Source organism: Ambystoma mexicanum, chromosome 6q, assembly GCF_040938575.1.
Source record: "Ambystoma mexicanum isolate Mex_15411 chromosome 6q, UKY_AmexF1_1, whole genome shotgun sequence".
NCBI classification, from domain to species: Eukaryota; Metazoa; Chordata; class Amphibia; order Caudata; family Ambystomatidae; genus Ambystoma; species Ambystoma mexicanum.
The window spans coordinates 402,727,247-402,746,555 of NC_090937.1; positions in this window are offsets into that span (position 1 = coordinate 402,727,247).

The window sequence follows — 19,309 nt, forward strand, 5'->3', positions numbered from 1 at the left end:
ATATGCACTTTTCAAATGTGTTCTCATTTGTGCTTCCAAGTTAAATGTCTTGAAAGTTCAGTTGCACAATAGGCTTTTTAAACACCAAATGTCACTTGTCAGTATTTTTTCTTTTTCCCAAGTGTAAGCACATTTCAATCCCTTTGAAGTAGAATGAGGAGCCTCTCCCTTGAGAGTGAAGCTTCCTGCCCCTCCAACTGGAAGGGTGAGTGTCTTAGCCTGCTATTGTCTCAACCTGGGGCAAAGATGAATGTTTGATGCTGACTGGGAAACCCCATTGTCAAGGCCTCCAGCTACTAATTAGCCTTTTCCTGTTCCAGCAGTTAATGAGGTGTCACCCTTTCTCAGGGCTTGCACTGGCAGAGCAGGTTTTTTATATAGTTCACTAACTCAGACTGGGTTAAGCTTTGATTTTCACCTTTTAAATCTTTACTTTAAACCTATGGAATTAAAACAGTTTATAGGTGGATTTTTAACAGTAGCAAATACTTTTACATTCGTAAATAATCAAGCCTTTACACAATAACATACTTTTAAAAATAGGCAATTTTACCCCAGATGAAATGGGGTTCATAGGGTAGTGTTGTCATTTTCTGGTTGTGACCAAACACAGTTGAACGATTTTGGCACACACAGGAGGCTGCACAGCCATTTTGTGCTGTTTCTTGCACCAATGCAGCAAAGTGATGTAGTAAGCACAGCTGAGTGGGTCAAAATATCCCACAGAATCCCACCCCCGACTTTGTCTGGACTTCCAGTCGTGGGGGAATCGGGCAAGTGGGATTTTTCTTTCTTGAAAAAGCAGGTTCAGTTGGGTAAGAGTCCTTCTTCCATCAGCGAATGAAGAAACATGCTCTACTTGCGCCTCCGTTTGGAATGTGGAATGATACCCCCACCTTCTCTCAGGTTTTCTTTTCTGGTGTGGAGCGACACTCCGGATTTCTTTGGGTTTTTCCTTCCGGGTTCCCAATGGGGTTCACCTTGGTTGTTAGGGATATTCATTGCAAATCTATATAATAGAACACAAACCAGTTATGACAATTGTCCCCCCTACTGTCCTCCAATTGGGATTTCAGCAGTGGGATATATGCATGCATTCAGTGACATTAACACATTTCTATGCTTCAGAAGTATCCCCTACTGGGTTTTCTATGGACTCCTCTATTTGCCGCAAAGTGTGCCTGGGCTGGCCACTCTTTAGCTGATTGATGTGGACCCACTTTTTTTCTTCTCTCAAGTCGCCTTTGGGGATGTGGATTCTGTAGGCGACTGGTGATATTTTGTCCACAATTTCAAAAGGTCCGCGCCAGCTAGGCAAAAATATGCGCTCTTTGGTTTGGTTCCTTTGGAAATTGTACAAGTAGACCCTGTCTCCTACTTGATATTCCTTTTTGGTTGTCTTTAGATCATAGTGGGTCTTCATGCTGTCTGCAGATCTTTCTAGATTCTGCTGAGCATACGCAAAAGCATGTTGAAGGTGTTTTCTCAGATCCTTAACATACTCATGAGTTGTGGAGGCATTTATCAATGTCTGCACTTGGGTTCTATAGAGCAGATGCTGGGGTAGCACCATCCTTCGTCCAGTCATCAGCTCAAATGGAGACATTTTAGTTGCAGAAGAAGGGGTAGATCTGATGGCAATCAGGACAAGTGGTAATCGAATATCCCAACTTGGCCCAGAGTCTGCCACAAACTATTTTTAGCATGCTCACAATGGTTTTATTGTACCTCTCAACTCCACCACTAGAGGACTGCTGGTATGCAATGTGTTGTTTCCTTTTTACCCCAAGTATCTCCCACATCTTTGTCATCACTTCGCTGGTGAAGTGACTACCTCGGTCTGACTCAATCCTTTGGGGTAGTCCAAAACGCGAGAAGATCTGATTGATCATCAGGGCAGCTGCTGTTTATGCCTTGCAATTTGGGGCGGGGAGACATTCCACCCACTTAGTAAACAAGCATGTTACGGTTAACATGTACTTGTTCCCCCTAGAGGAGTGAATCACAGGCCCGATGAACTCTACTTGTAAATCTGACCAAGGCAGTGTCATCCCCCTCTTTTGGAGGGGAGATCGGTGTGTGAGTGATGTTGGCTCAAATTGTGCACACACAAGACACCCCTTCAAGTATTGGTCGAGGTCCTGCCCTATGTGTGGCCAGTATCAAACCTCTCACAAGATTTCTAATGTAGTATGAAACCCCCGATGACCGACTGTGGCTGCATCATGGGCATAACTTAACATCAGGCTTCGGAATGAGGTAGGGACCATCCACTGGTCACAGCCAGATATGGATCTCCTCACCAACAAACCATCTTGGATTCAGAACATTTTTGGACATTTCATCAACACTCTGAGGTCCTCTTTCCCAATGCAATCAGTTTTCATCAGGGGAAAGTTCTCAGGGTCCTCAATGTGTTGATAAAACTTACCAATGATTGGATTCCCTTTTTGAGCCATGATTAAATCAGCATCTGGGGTCTCCTTACTCCACTGGGCAGTTGAGAGTTCATTGTGAGCATTTGTCTGGGACCTAGTGATGTCAGTGACCTGGATTTCCTCCAACAGGGACTCGATCTCAAGGAGATACCCTTGGATGGCTCTGGTTTTGGCCAGCTGATCAGCTAGGTCATTTCCAGTTTTGTCTGGTCCCTCTATTCTGGAATGACCCTTGGTCTTTTTCCAGTAGATGGTCATCCCACTAGAGGTTACCAGATCATCAATATTTTGGATTAGCTTGCCATGCTTGAGTGGTTTTTTGTTAGCACATAACATACCTCTGGTTTTCCAATTTATCAGGTGCTCCAACCCGTTCCAGGCATAATCTGAATCAGTGATTATGACCAGTTTGTGGAGTGGGTGTTGGACAGCAGTGAGGATGGCTTGATGAACTGCCATTAGCTCTGCCACCTGACTACTACGGGGACCGATTTTGAACCCAGCGGAGAGTTCTGGGGCATCATTCACCCAGGCATTCCCAGCGCCTGCCACCAGTTCCTTTTCCCGATTGTTGTCAACATGGTAGGAGCACCCATCCACATAAACAGTGGGCATTCCCTCGCACTTGTTTTCTTCATAGACTTTGTGTGGGGAATTCAGGTACGCCTCCACGTTGTCCTGGATTGTAAGACTTTCATCCCCGAGACAGTTTTCTCAGGCACAATCATGCAAGTCAGCCACACCTTGTGCGAGGCGACTCTTCTTGTTTCGGCCATATCTGACCTCCACAGGAAAGTCTTGCATTGACAGAATCCAGGAAATAATTCTGGAATTACTCACATTTCCTGCCCAGATTCTGTCACTTTGGAGAAATTGTAGAGGCTGGTGTGGAGCCTCCACTATGATGTGTTCCCCCTGGATGAATGGGCAGTAATTTTTCAATGCTCACACCGTTGCCAGTAGTGCCTTCTCACAATCGTTTTATTTTTCCTCCACAGAGGATAAAGTGTTACTTGCATAGGAGGTGACTTTATTGACCTTGTCATGCTTTTGGTATAATACTGCGGTCAAGCATGTATTTGAGAACCCTGTCTTCAAGAAGAACTCCCTGTTTTTGACAGGGTAAGCTAGGCAAGGCGCTTGTGAGAGGCTTCTTTTGAGTTGCTTTACTGCCTCGGCTTGTTTTGGACCCCACTCCCACTTGACCCCCCATTCAACAGATGGATCAGGGGTTTTGTGATATCTGTGTAATCCTCAATTAACTATCTACTGTAATTAGTCAGTCCAAGGAGGTTCCTTATCTCACGCAGAGTTGTGGGGTCTTTTAGTTTCAGGAGTGCTTCCACTTCCTTTTCCTGGGGACAGAGACCCTCAGGAGTTTACTGATGCCCCAAGAAGTTGACACGGGTCCTGCAACACTGTGCCTTTTGGAAAGATAATTTTCTCCGGCAACTCTCAACTGTGTCAGAACATAACAGATTTCCGCTATGTGTTCCTCCACAGTTGAGCTTTTGATCAGAACATCATCTACATAGGCCAGGTTACCCCTTTCAACCAAGTCGGGCATGGCCTTGTGCAATAAGATATTAAATTCATTGCCGGAGTTGATGTAGCGAAGGGAGTCCGGGTACAAGTGTACTGCTGCCACCCGAAAGGTAAAGGCCAGCTTGTATTGTTCCTCCCTACTGACAGGTATGGTCCAGTACCCATTTGTCAGGTCAATGGCAGTGTATACCTTTGACCCCTGGATCTGGGCCAGCCCCTGGTCAATGTATGGGAGAGGCCATCGGGACATGTGGACCCGTTTGTTTAGCTCCCTTAGGTCAGCATTGAGTCTCCACTGGCCGTTGGGTTTTAAAATCCCCAGCACCGGATTATTGAAGGTTCTGTGGACTGGACGAATTATCCCACGGGACTCAAGGTTTTTGATTATTTCTGTGAGTGAGGGACTCCATGGATGCGAGAGGCAAGCGGTATTACTTCACAAACACTGGAGTAATACCAGGGTCTGTGGGAATTGTTGTTGCATGGATTTCGGTGCGACCACAGTCATATGAGTCCACCGCAAAGAGATCTTTAAAATCTAAGAAAACTTGTTTCAACTTTTGCTCTAGAGTCTCACAGGCATCAGCTATGTTGACTCTCGCTTCAACCATTTGCCTGAAGCCTGGAAAGACTTCTTGATTGGCTAGCTCAGCGGCCTCCTCCAGCTGGGTTGAGAAGTCCCTGGTTAAAGTATTGACCTGGATAGAGGGTTTCAGGCAGACAAGGCAGACTTTGTGGACTTGGAAGATCACCTCATCCCTCCTGAAGTCACAGGTCACCTCTTCCTTACCATAAGGGCAGGAAGAGTACACCAGGAAATTCCCCCCTTGCCGGGCGAAGACCCTGTCCAGTGTTATTTCATTGTTGCTCTCACTGTCAAAACAGTCATTGGGGATTGGTCCTATCAGTTCATTACCTAAATCTATGGAAAAATGTCGGACATCAACTGCCATTCCAATAATGGTGCCTGCGCCCAGAGTGATACTCCTAAGGTCGCTGTTATCCATCAATATTGGAATGGTGTTGTGTTCTACATTGAATAATGGTGTTGGGTTTAACCCCAACCATTGCTGTTGGAGATGAGCGTTGAGGTGAACATGTGTGTCACGATTTTGCAGTTTCTGTCCGCTTTTAATTTTTAATTCAAGTGGGAACTGTCGTGTCCGTCCTGGAATGGTGACTTCCTCTCCAATTTGAACTTCAACTGCATACTGCAGCAATTGTGCTGATCGAAATGCTTTTTCTAAATCATCAAAGTCTGTGGGATTACCCCCTAATCAGAACTAGGCTTTTTAGTTTATCAGGTCCAAATTAATGGCAAGGCAATTGAGAATGTCACTGCCTAAATAGAATGCAGCAGGGACATCTCGCACAACCCAACAATTATGTACTATGCTTTTGTTGCCTATAGAAATTTTGAGCATACACCTGCTAGGCAGGAGATGTTTGGAATTGGTAGCTTCCAGGTCCATTTCCCATTTATCAATCAATTTAAATGTGGGAATGGCTGGATCTTTTGGGAGGTTTTGGAACATGGCTTCGCTGATGAATCTCTTACCATTGTTCACGCACACTAGGGCGACAACAGATTCATTCCCCTCATTTAACTGATTAGGGATGAATAACTGTTCTCTAATTTTCTGAATGTCAGCTAAGCTTTGAGCTAGTTTCTCATCACTCTTGACTATGGAATTGGGATTTTCTGATTGTGAATTAGTGTAGAACTTCAGAGTATTTCCTTCCAGTGTGGAATGCTGCTTGAAACTGGAAGGAAGGTTGATTTTCAGAAATAGAGAAGAATTCCCATCAACAGTTTGTTGTCCTACAGAAATTACTGTCATGTCAGGTGTTTGGTTATTTTGAAAATGGAACTCAATATGATCCTGTTTTTGTTCAACCCTGTTGCATATGCCATTCAAACTAACATGGTTGACACTATGTTTTAATTTTATTTGGCCGGTTAGTCTGGGTCCAGAGGACCATGTTCACGCAGTCTATTAGGGGGGACAACCTTCACAGGATGTCATTCCCTAGTAGACAGGGTGTGCCCTCCGGCGTCGCGACTATGACCGGGTCTTAATCTTAATGGAAGTTTGAAAATAATTTAAAATGAAAATCACATGTGTAAAACTTTGCAGAAATGCAGATTCCCGCCTAAATTTAACCAAACAGTTTTTAAGAGAAACGGGTGAAATATACTGATTTGGAGTGCGGTTTCTAGGTTGGGATGTAACTACAGGTCTTAGGTATACTCCAGTGTTGAAATGAAGTCTCTAGCTATTAAATTTAGTGAGTAATGTAATGTTGAATGAGAGGCATTTTTTGAAAAATAAAGGCGCAAAAAAGAAAACAGAAATTAATTATTACAAGGATAGTCATGCTCTACACTAGGGCATTCAAGCTAGGTTACCAGATTGAAATACAGTAAACTCTAGAGTTGATCCGCAGAACCAATCCCAGCACCTCCGCGCCCGGCCTGGCGGACTCAGTCAGATTACCCGAGGGAGGATTAAGTGTTATCTCCAGTTACACCATCTACACTAAGGAGCCTTTTTCCCCCTAGGAAGCTTCTACATCTCCCCTTTTAACATACTATATCTCATGATCCATGTGTCCTTTCTTTGTTTCTCTGAATACATAATACCAATTGTGTCACCTGTATTCCCCTAGAGTAGGGCCACTTATGATCTTTAACAAAATCTGTATTTTTAAACTAGCCATGAGATCCAACATTTCAGACTTTTTAGGCTTTGTTTACGTTTTCCCGCACATGCGAGAGTGATGTCACGGACACGTCCGGCGCTGCTGAAGCATGCGCGGATGACATCAGAGCCCTTCATCAGATATATAAACAGCAGCGCTGAGGCTATGGCATTCAGTAGCATTCTCCCACTGCATCTGGACGTTATCCACCGTGCCGGTAGATCCTTCTCTAAAGTAAGTACTAGCACCACCGATCTTGTTGACATCTGATGCTTCCATCAGGTTGAGCTCCTCATTGATGAGTTCTCCAATTTGTTGCAGATTGTGTGACCTTTATCTCACCATAATTATCCCTTGTGGTGACCGGCATCTCTCCAGCTGCCTCCATTTTGACCGACATCATCTGGCTGTGTTCAGCCCTTGCAATTTTCTAAAAATCTTAGGTAAGACCATTACCTGAATTTCCCTTACATTAGATCCACTTTTCAGTATTTCGCTTTTTCACGTGTCTAACACCCGCCTAAACCCCTTATCCATCTTTTTAGGTCCCATGAATCAGGTATTAGCTATCAATATATGTGATTGTGCATAACTTATCCTTCTTATGAACACATCTACCGTTTAAAGTAAGACTCGTACCTTTGTGGAACATTCCATATATATATATATATATACATATATATATATATATATATTTAGACTTTTTCTTACCGTTTTGTGTTAGTCAGTTACATTTATATACCTCTCTCAATTTAAGGTGTTTGATAAAATTGTGCCAAATCCACAGACATGAAAACCAATTACAGCCCTACATTGTGATGTACATGGTACTTCGTAATGCTTTATATAGTAACAGTTTTTTCTTTTCTTGAGTTTACATTTGGTTCTAGTGAATATAAGTGACAGGATGCCAATTTTTGAATTAAGGAACTTTATGCATACTTTTGTTACTTTTGTCATTGTATAATATGTTTTCTTTACTTTGAAAAAGAGAAGAATTTATGACTCTAAAATATTGCATTTAATTTTTTCTTGTTCTAGAATATAATTGTTGAATATGCTGCCCCTGATGAAGAGTGTTCATAACTCAAAACGCGTTGGGCCAATCAAGCAACAAATAAAAAGAAAAGATTGTTTCTTTTAACACAAATGTATTATTGAATTCTTTGTTGATACTATTTTCATGCAGATTTGGAAGTGGAAAAAATTGCTTTAGAGCTTTACTTAATTGAATTTATGTTCATTAGGCTAATCCAGCCTCACTGAAAGTGTGCAGGGGACACAGTTATCCACATTGGATTTCTTTTCTGTTCTTTATTCAAGGCCTCCAGCCAGCAATTAGCCTTTTCCTGTTCCAGCAGTTTATGAGGTGTCACACTTTCTCAGGGCTTGCACTGGCAGAGCAGGTTTTTATTATACAGTTTACTAACTCAGATAGGGTTTAGCTTTGAGTTTCACCTTTTAAATCTTCACTTTAAACCCATGGAATTAAAACAGTTTAGAGGTCGATTTTTAACAGTAGCACATCTTTCTACATTCTTAAATAATCAAGCCTTTACACAATAATATACTTTTTAAAAATAGCAGGAAAAAGCACATTAAACTTATTTCTTTCAATTTAAATGCTTCTTCGTGTATGCATCCTAAAGCAGATATTGCTATTTCTCACCTCCCCCCTCAGATCTTCATCCTTCCTTTTTTGTTCCCTGTATTCTAGTCACCACCCAGCAAGTAGGAAGGATTGAATAAGGCATCTGGGTTACTCCCTTTGTTTTGTTGCAGTATTTGAAATTAAAATGTTAAAAATGTTCTTGGATAAAACACTTGTAACTCTGAGCTGAGAGGTGTTGCAGCTGTAGCATTTAGCCTTCCCCTTGTGTGCTGTAGTTTGACCACTTCTGTGGAAACCAAATGAGATTCCCAAAGGAAGACTATGAACCGTTGGCATGCATCAAGGCCACTTATAATTTGTTTACTTTTCACTGGGTTGTTTGATCGTTCACACAAACCATGAAACTATCTTGATTGTGTAGGCCCTAATATTTAACCTTGGAGTGCCCAATCTTGTTGGGCTCACCTGTAAGCCATAAGGGATAAGATGGAATGCCACACCCTGGACTGATATTAGCATTAGGGCAAACTGTGCCCTTGTGCAGAAAAGCATTGACCGGATATATTTTTTTATTGAGACGATTTTTACCCTATGTTTATCAGGGTTAAAAATTGAACTTGCACTGGTGTAAAGTTTATGTAATTAGGCCTAAGGTGTTTTCACGATATTGCCCAAAAACAGTGAGAAAAAAAGCCAAATGTGCATTTACTGCGCATTCAGCTTGCACAAAAGAATTGGATCCCATAATGCTGAACATGGGGAGCTGGACAAGCAGGGGTGACCCCCGCTCCTCATGTTCGAAATGATGGGCTTCGGGGGATGCAGGGTGTCCCTCGCTTCCATGCCATTGCAAGTGGGGACAATCAAGAAAATCTTAAAAAAATTTAAAAAACAGAAAAGGGACCCTGTGGCGCCAGTTTCGACCCAAATTAGCAGGTTGGAACTGATGCCTCAGGGATAGAGGTGAGTCAGCGGCACACTTCTGTGTGTGCCGCCGAAAAGGTAACTAGAGGGGAGAGGCAGGGTATACGGATGTCGACGAGGGGTAGGGTATGCAGGATGACGGTGACCGTGATCTATGTGATCACTGCGCAGCTGGATTTTGCGGTTCAATATTTTCGGATTTGCAATTTCCCACTTCGCAGTAATCACGTTGATTTGTTTTCACAGCCAGGATATTAATCAATAGCTTTTGCAGCTGCTTAAGAATATGATTTCTGACTCCTCCAGACGCATGTTTAAGTACATGATCTACTGCAAAAGAAAATTAATTTTTCTAATCATGTGTTGAGCAAGTTTTTCAGGCAGATAGTTGAAAGGAGGGATCCATACCTACGGGTAAAAGGTTTCACTCTCTATGTAGCACTCATTACATGTGCAAAGCAGGATTAAAACTACACATGAAGTGTCACATGTAATGTGATGTTGAATCATCTGTGCCTGCCTGTCTGTGGCACACGTGGGGTCCTCTTAGATATCTGAAAAAGCCTTTTGGAGATGCAGATCACAAGCATCAGCTTTCAGGGGCAGTAGGTTTCATAGAGATGATGGCTCCTGAAAAGTCATTGAAACGTTACTTCCAGTTCTATCTGTTATGCCTGCCTCATTTCTTAGTGCCCTCATGTGTTTGTGCAGAATACTTCTCACTCCTTTATTATGATTACAATATGTGGCTGTGAATCAGAGGTTATTAATGTCAAACCTTTTCTCACAAGCTTTGTTTAATAGCATCACTCGGTTACACGTGTTTAAAGAATGCACACTTGTTTGAGACAGCTCTCTGCCATTGAACGATTCTTTCTAATTCATCTTGATGTTCATATTTGAATGTTCAAAATCGTTTTGGGACTTGGTTTTTAAGAAATCAAAGACATATTCACATGCTCTTTTTCTTTATGAATGATCAATACAGGTATACAAAGAAACAACTTCAAGTGAGACCAGGATATCAGTGTCTCACAGTGCGTATTGCTGATTTATTTTAAAGAAAGTGATTTATATCTGGGTGGTAACAGCTCATGTCCCGAGTTAATATGCCTGAGTATACAGTGGGCCTTAAATGAGGGCCTGATCATTACCATATCTTAGAGCCAGGCCATGAGCCAGTATTGCTATTAGCATCCCAGCCGAAATGCCAAGGGCAAGTAGTTTGTGTGAATAAACGAGCTAGGGGGAGTCTCACAAATTAATGAAAACTGCACCTAAAATGATGGCCATGGAAGTGAGGTAGAGGTAAGTTGGGGACTGAGGTTGAGGTGCAGGGGGTTCCACACTGTGCAGTGTGGCAGGGGGGCAGGAGTGAGCCTCTTACGGCTGGCAAAATACACAGGGTTTGATGAATAGATAAAGCATACAATCTAAGCAACCTGGTTGGCTGTGAAAGGCACATACATGCCTTACTAACATTTCAGTCTCTTTGTTCTTTGGATCTTTTAAAAGTCTTCCTCCAAAGATGTCAGCCCAAGACGAATAGTTTGGGATCCTGACTAAGAGTTCCATGTCCAATATACGTACTATAGATGCTTTAAATATGTTTAGCTTTTTTAATGAAGCAATTTAGACCACTTTGATATTTTTCATTGTGTAAGCCTCCTTTGAATATGGTGGGCCAATAGCAAGACAATCTAGAAATTCACTTGTCAGTATGGGTTTCTCAGAATATGTTTTTACAGAGGCGACTGCTTTTCCCTTTCTTTGTTTTACGATTCTTTATACATAATTCTTAGGATGTTTGGCATTGGAAAGTGAGAATGTGCACAGACATCATTACCCTGAGAGCAGTCTAAAAATATCTGTGTGTTCCGCCAATGGATGCTAAAGGAGTGACTATGCCACAGCTATTACATTCTCGCTTTGCCCCATCAGACAATTGCACCACTTATATTCTAATTGAAATATATATACTGGAAGTGATCATTAAAAATGAACATTGTCACATTTGATTAAGGGCCCGTTTACAATGTTAGCACAATTAAATAATTTCTTTTTTGTTTGTTTTTCAATAGTTGCTTTTGCAAAAAACCACATCCTTCCCCTTTACCTTTTAAGATATCTTTTTTTCCCTTCTTGTCACGCTGCTCTTAGCAACGGATGAAGTGGCTTTAGTAAACACATATGTGACACAGCAGTTCTCACCACATATCAAGAGAGAGAGAGAGAGAGAGAGAGAGAGAGAGAGAGAGAGAGAGAGAGAGAGAGAGAGAGAGAGAGAGAGAGAGAGAGAGAGAGAGAGAGAGAGAGAGAGAGAGAGAGAGAGAGAGAGAGAGAGAGAGAGAGAGAGAGAGAGAGAGAGAGAGAGAGAGAGATAGATATGATACGCCTGGTACAGCTGGTTCAACTATATATAGCTTCACGAATGGTTGGTGTGAATATTCCTATAGCGTCCGAATTATTATTCATCCTTTGATATGGCAACTAAAATGTTCATTTTAATTTGGAACCCTTTTATGGTGTTTTGCAGTGGTCAGTGTATTATTGCGAATTTTAGAATTGTTCTTCAAGTTACTCTTTTGGCAAAATATATTCTTTGTTAATACATTCGCAGTGGAATAGCGAAAATCGCAGTGCAAGTGCGAAAATCGCACGAAAAGCAGCGCACATCGATTCATGGAAGGCCGTGCGCGAGAAAACCAGCAGATGTGCGATAAAAAAGTGCGCGGTGCACGTTGGCGCACAGGCCATCTAACTGCGTGCGCCAGGTCACAGCGAAAATCGCACAGGCCACAGCGAAAATCGCACATAGCGCGGCGCACGCAACAAAAGTAGGCGGAACACGGGCGTAACACTCGGAATGGGGAACAACTTGCCAAAACGTGGGCGTCACGGGGGAAGTACAGGGCACAAGTGCGCGGAACGCCCACACGCTCGCCTACAACACGTATTCATGGAATAGAATTGGGCAAAAAAGCGCACGCTCAAACCAGCGCACAGGCACAAACACGACCGCCACAAGAAAGCAGGCGGTAGCGTCTCTGCGGCTGTAAGAAATGTGCGCCAAAAGGTGCGCCAACAAATAGCACCTATATACTGCCATGATGAATGTCCTATACTGTGGCCCTCCAGGACAAATGACGTGCAAAGGGGTACCCACAAACACGGACACCCGCTGACAAAAAATACGTGTGCGTGTATACCGGGGTGCGCGGGAAGTCTCACACGCGATTTGGCCGGGTACGTGGATTTCAGGGGTGCGCGGGAAGTCCCACACGCGATTTGGCCGTGTATGTGGATTTCAGGTGTGCGCGGGAAGTTCCACACGCGATTTCAGCAGGGTATGTGTATTTCATGGGTGCGCAGGAAGTTCCACACGCAATTTCATCAGGGTACGTGTATTTCAGGGGTGCGCGGGAAGTTCCACACGCGATTGGCCCAGTGCGAGCAGGGTACGTGTATTTCAGGGGTGCGCGGGAAGTTCCACACGCGAATGGCCCCGTGCAAGCAGGGTACGTGTATTTCAGGGGTGCGCGGGAAGTTCCACACGCGATTGGCCCCGTGCAAGCAGGGTACGTGTATTTCAAGGGTGCGCGGGAAGTTCCACACGCGATTTCAGCAGGGTATGTGTATTTCAGGGGTGCGCGGGAAGTTCCACACGCGATTTCATCAGGATACGTGTATTTCAGGGGTGCGCGGGAAGTTCCACACGCGATTGGCCCAGTGCGAGCAGGGTACGTGTATTTCAGGGGTGCGCGGGAATTTCCACACGCGATTTCAGCAGGGTATGTGTATTTCAGGGGTGCGCGGGAAGTTCCACACGCAATTTCAGCAGGGTATGTGTATTTCAGGGGTTCTGGGGAGTACCACACGTGAATTGGCCGTGTGGGTCCTCCCAGGTGTACACTCCACAACCTCCACGGCCCCTGCAGGCAGCCCACACCACGGGGGACTACCCTGCACCCCTGCTCATGTCCCACAGGCAGCCCATCCACCATGGGCATGCCCCCCAGCCAACCCACATGTCACCTTGCACTACTGATCAACAATGCATGTCTCCCACCACCCCCACCCCCCAGCCACCAGGGGCACCCACCACCAGGCCCCCACTCATGTCTCCCACCACCCCCACCCCCCTGCCACCATGGGCAGCCCCCACCAGGCCCCCACTCATGTCTCCCACCACCCCCACCCCCCAGCAGTGCAGGGGCACCCTCCACCAGGGCCCCACTCATGTCTCCCACCACCCCCACCCCCCAGCAGTGCAGGGGCACCCTCCACCAGGCCCCCACCCATGTCTCCCACCACCCCAACCCCCCAGCCACCAGGGGCACCCTCGACCAGGCCCCCACTCATGTCTCCCACCACCCCCACCCCCCAGCCACCAGGGGCACCCTCCACCAGGCCCCCACTCATGTCTCCCACCACCCCCACCCCCCTGCCACCATGGGCAGCCTCCACCAGGCCCCCACCCATGTCTCCCACCACCCCCACCCCCCAGCAGTGCAGGGGCACCCTCCACCAGGCCCCCACTCATGTCTCCCACCACCCGCACCCCCCAGCAGTGCAGGGGCACCCTCCACCAGGCCCCCACTCATGTCTCCCACCACCCCCACCCCCCAGCAGTGCAGGGGCACCCTCCACCAGGCTCCCACTCATGTCTCCCACCACCCCCACCCCCCAGCAGTGCAGGGGCAGCCTCCACCAGGCCCCCACTCATGTCTCCCACCACCCCCACCCCCCAGCAGTGCAGGGGCAGCCTCCACCAGGCCCCCACTCATGTCTCCCACCACCCCCACCCCCCAGCAGTGCAGGGGCACCCTCCACCAGGCCCCCACTCATGTCCCCCTGCACCCCACCCCCCAGCATCCAGGGGCACCCTCCACCAGGCCCCCACTCATGTCTCCCACCACCCCCACCCCCCAGCAGTGCAGGGGCAGCCTCCACCAGCCCCCACTCATGTCTCCCACCACCCCCACCCCCCAGCAGTGCAGGGGCAGCCTCCACCAGGCCCCCACTCATGTCTCCCACCACCCCCCACCCCCCAGCAGTGCAGGGGCACCCTCCACCAGGCCCCCACTCATGTCTCCCACCACCCCCACCCCCCTGCCACCATGGGCAGCTCCCACCAGGCCCCCACTCATGTCTCCCACCACCCCCACCCCCCAGCAGTGCAGGGGCAGCCTCCACCAGGCCCCCACTCATGTCTCCCACCACCCCCACCCCCTGCCACCATGGGCAGCCTCCACCAGGCCCCCACCCATGTCTCCCCCCACCCCCACCCCCCAGCAGTGCAGGGGCACCCTCCACCAGGACCCCACTCATGTCTCCCACCACCCCCACCCCCCAGCAGTGCAGGGGCAGCCTCCACCAGGCCCCCACTCATGTCTACCACCACCCCCACCCCCCAGCAGTGCAGGGGCACCCTCCACCAGACCCCCACTCATGTCTAACACAACCCCCACCCCCCAGCAGTGCAGGGGCAGCCTCCACCAGGCCCCCACTCATGTCTCCCACCACCCCCACCCCCCAGCCACCAGGGGCAGCCTCCACCAGGCCCCCACCCATGTCTCCCACCCCCCGCACCCCCCAGCCACCAGGGGCACCCTCCACCAGGCCCCCACTCATGTCTCCCACCACCCCCACCCCCCAGCCACCAGGGGCACCCTCCACCAGGCCCCCACTCATGTCTCCCACCACGCCCACCCCCCTGCCACCATGGGCAGCACCCACCAGGCCCCCACTCATGTCTCCCACCACCCCCACCCCCCAGCAGTGCAGGGGCACCCTCCACCAGGCCCCCACTCATGTCTCCCACCACCCCCACCCCCCTGCCACCATGGGCAGCCCCCACCAGGCCCCCACTCATGTCTCCAGCCACCCCCACCCCCCAGCAGTGCAGGGGCAGCCTCCACCAGGCCCCCACTCATGTCTCCCACCACCGCCACCCCCCTGCCACCATGGGCAGCCTCCACCAGGCCCCCACCCATGTCTCCCACCACCCCCACCCCCCAGCAGTGCAGGGGCACCCTCCACCAGGCCCCCACTCATGTCTCCCACCACCCCCACCCCCCAGCAGTGCAGGGGCAGCCTCCACCAGGCCCCCACTCATGTCTACCACCACCCCACCCCCCAGCAGTGCAGGGGCACCCTCCACCAGGCCCCCACTCATGTCTACCACCACCCTCACCCCCCAGCCACCAGGGGCACCCTCCACCAGGCCCCCAATCATGTCTCCCACCACCCCCACCCCCCAGCCGCCAGGGGCACCCTCCACCAGGCCTCCACTCATGTCTCCCACCACCCCCACCCCCCAGCAGTGCAGGGGCAGCCTCCACCAGGCCCCCACTCATGTCTCCCACCACCCCCACCCCCCAGCCACCAGGGGCACCCTCCACCAGGCCCCCACTCATGTCTCCCACCCCCCGCACCCCCCTGCCACCATGGGCAGTCCCCACCAGGCCCCCACTCATGTCTCCCACCACCCCCACCCCCCAGCAGTTCAGGGGCACCCTCCACCACGCCCCCACTCATGTCTCCCACCACCCCCACCCCCCAGCAGTGCAGGGGCACCCTCCACCAGGCCCCCACTCATGTCCCCCTGCACCCCCACCCCCCAGCCACCAGGGGCACCCTCCACCAGGCCCCCACTCATGTCTCCCACCACCCCACCCCCTGCCACCAGGGGCAGCCTCCACCAGGCCCCCACTCATGTCTCCCACCACCCTCACCCCCCAGCAGTGCAGGGGCAGCCTCCACAAGGGCCCCCACTCATGTCTCCCACCACCCCCACCCCCTGCCACCATGGGCAGCCTCCACCAGGCCCACACCCATGTCTCCCACCACCCCCACCCCCCAGCAGTGCAGGGGCACCCTCCACCAGGCCCCCACTCATGTCTCCCACCACCCCCACCCCCTGCCACCATTGGCAGCCTCCACCAGGCCCCCACCTATGTCTCCCACCACCCCCACCCCCCAGCAGTGCAGGGGCACCCTCCTACAGGCCCCCACTCATGTCTCCCACCACCCCCACCCCCAGCCGCCAGGGGCACCCTCCACCAGGCCCCCACTCATGTCTCCCACCACGCCCACCCCCCTGCCACCATGGGCAGCACCCACCAGGCCCCCACTCATGTCTCCCACCACCCCCACCCCCCAGCAGTGCAGGGGCACCCTCCACCAGGCCCCCACTAATGTCTCCCACCACCCCCACCACCCTGCCACCATGGGCAGCCCCTACCAGGCCCCCACTCATGTCTCCAGCCACCCCCACCCCCAGCAGTGCAGGGGCAGCCTCCACCAGGCCCCCACTCATGTCTCCCACCACCCCCACCCCCCTGCCACCATTGGCAGCCTCCACCAGGCCCCCACCCATGTCTCCCACCACCCCCACCCCCCAGCAGTGCAGGGGCACCCTCCACCAGGCCCCCACTCATGTCCCCCTGCACCCCCACCCCCCAGCCACCAGGGGCACCCTCCACCAGGCCCCCACTCATGTCTCCCACCACCCCCACCCCCCTGCCACCATGGGCAGCCCCCACCAGGCCCCCACTCATGTCTCCCACCGCCCCCACCCCCCAGCAGTGCAGGGGCACCCTCCACCACGTCCCCACTCATGTCTCCCACCACCCCCACCCCCCAGCAGTGCAGGGGCACCCTCCACCAGGCCCCCACTCATGTCCCCCTGCACCCCCACCCCCCAGCCACCAGGGGCACCCTCCACCAGGCCCCCACTCATGTCTCCCACCACCCCCACCCCCCTGCCACCAGGGGCAGCCTCCACCAGGCCCCCACTCATGTCTCCCACCACCCTCACCCCCCAGCAGTGCAGGGGCAGCCTCCACAAGGGCCCCCACTCATGTCTCCCACCACCCCCACCCCCCTGCCACCATGGGCAGCCTCCACCAGGCCCACACCCATGTCTCCCACCACCCCCACCCCCCAGCAGTGCAGGGGCACCCTCCACCAGGCCCCCACTCATGTCTCCCACCACCCCCACCCCCCTGCCACCATTGGCAGCCTCCACCAGGCCCCCACCCATGTCTCCTACCACCCCCACCCCCCAGCAGTGCAGGGGCACCCTCCTACAGGCCCCCACTCATGTCTCCCACCACCCCCACCCCCCAGCCGCCAGGGGCACCCTCCACCAGGCCCCCACTCATGTCTCCCACCACGCCCACCCCCCTGCCACCATGGGCAGCACCCACCAGGCCCCCACTCATGTCTCCCACCACCCCCACCCCCCAGCAGTGCAGGGGCACCCTCCACCAGGCCCCCACTAATGTCTCCCACCACCCCCACCACCCTGCCACCATGGGCAGCCCCTACCAGGCCCCCACTCATGTCTCCAGCCACCCCCACCCCCAGCAGTGCAGGGGCAGCCTCCACCAGGCCCCCACTCATGTCTCCCACCACCCCCACCCCCCTGCCACCATGGGCAGCCTCCACCAGGCCCCCACCCATGTCTCCCACCACCCCCACCCCCCAGCAGTGCAGGGGCACCCTCCACCAGGCCCCCACTCATGTCTCCCACCACCCCCACCCCCCAGCAGTGCAGGGGCAGCCTCCACCAGGCCCCCACTCATGTCTACCACCACCCCCACCCCCCAGCAGTGCAGGGGCACCCTCCACCAGGCCCCCACTCATGTCTACCACCACCCTCACCCCCCAGCCACCAGGGGCACCCTCCACCAGGCCCCCACTCATGTCTCCCACCACCCCCACCCCCCAGCCAACAGGGGCACCCTCCACCAGGCCCCCACTCATGTCTCCCACCACCCCCACCCCCCAGCAGTGCAGGGGCAGCCTCCACCAGGCCCCCACTCATGTCTCCAACCACCCCCACCCCCCAACCACCAGGGGCACCCTCCACCAGGCCCCCACTCATGTCTCCCACCACCCCCACCCCCCTGCCACCATGGGCAGCCCCCACCAGGCCCCCACTCATGTCTCCCAACACCCCCACCCCCCAGCAATGCAGGGGCATCCTCCACCACGCCCCCACTCATGTCTCCCACAACCCCCACCCCCCAGCAGTGCAGGGGCACCCTCCACCAGGCCCCCACTCATGTCCCCCTGCACCCCCACCACCCAGCCACCAGGGGCACCCTCCACCAGGCCCCCACTCATGTCTCCCACCACCCCCACCCCCCTGCCACCATGGGCAGCGCCCACCAGGCCCCCACTCATGTCTCCCACCACCCCCACCCCCCAGCAGTGCAGGGGCACCCTCCACCACGCCCCCACTCATGTCTCCCACCACCCCCACCCCCCAGCAGTGCAGGGGCACCCTCCACCAGGCCCCCACTCATGTCCCCCTGCACCCCCACCCCCCAGCCACCAGGTGCACCCTCCACCAGGCCCCCACTCATGTCTCCCACCACCCCCACCCGCTTGCCACCAGGGGCAGCCTCCACCAGGCCCCCACTCATGTCTCCCACCACCCTCACCCCCCAGCAGTGCAGGGGCAGCCTCCACCAGGCCCCCACTCATGTCTCCCACCACCCCCACCCCCCTGCCACCATGGGCAGCCTCCACCAGGCCCCGTGCCCATGTCTCCCACCACCCCCACCCCCCAGCAGTGCAGGGGCACCCTCCACCAGGCCCCCACTCATGTCCCCCTGCACCCCCACCCCCCAGCATCCAGGGGCACCCTCCACCAGGCCCCCACCCATGTCTCCCAGCACCCCCACCCCCCAGCCACCAGGGGCACCCTCCACCAGGCCCCCACTCATGTCTCCCACCACCCCCACCCCCCAGCAGTGCAGGGGCAGCCTCCACCAGGCCCCCACCCATGTCTCCCACCAGCCCCACCCCCCAGCCACTTGGGGCACCCTCCACCAGGCCCCCACTCATGTCTCCCACCACCCCCACCCCCTGCCACCATAGGCAGCACCCACCAGGCCCCCACTCATGTCTCCCACCACCCCCACCCCCCAGCAGTGCAGGGGCACCCTCCACCAGGCCCCCACTCATGTCCCCCTGCACCCCCACCCCCCAGCCACCAGGGGCACCCTCCACCAGGCCCCCACTCATGTCTCTCACCACCCCCACCCCCCAGCAGTGCAGGGGCAGCCTCCAC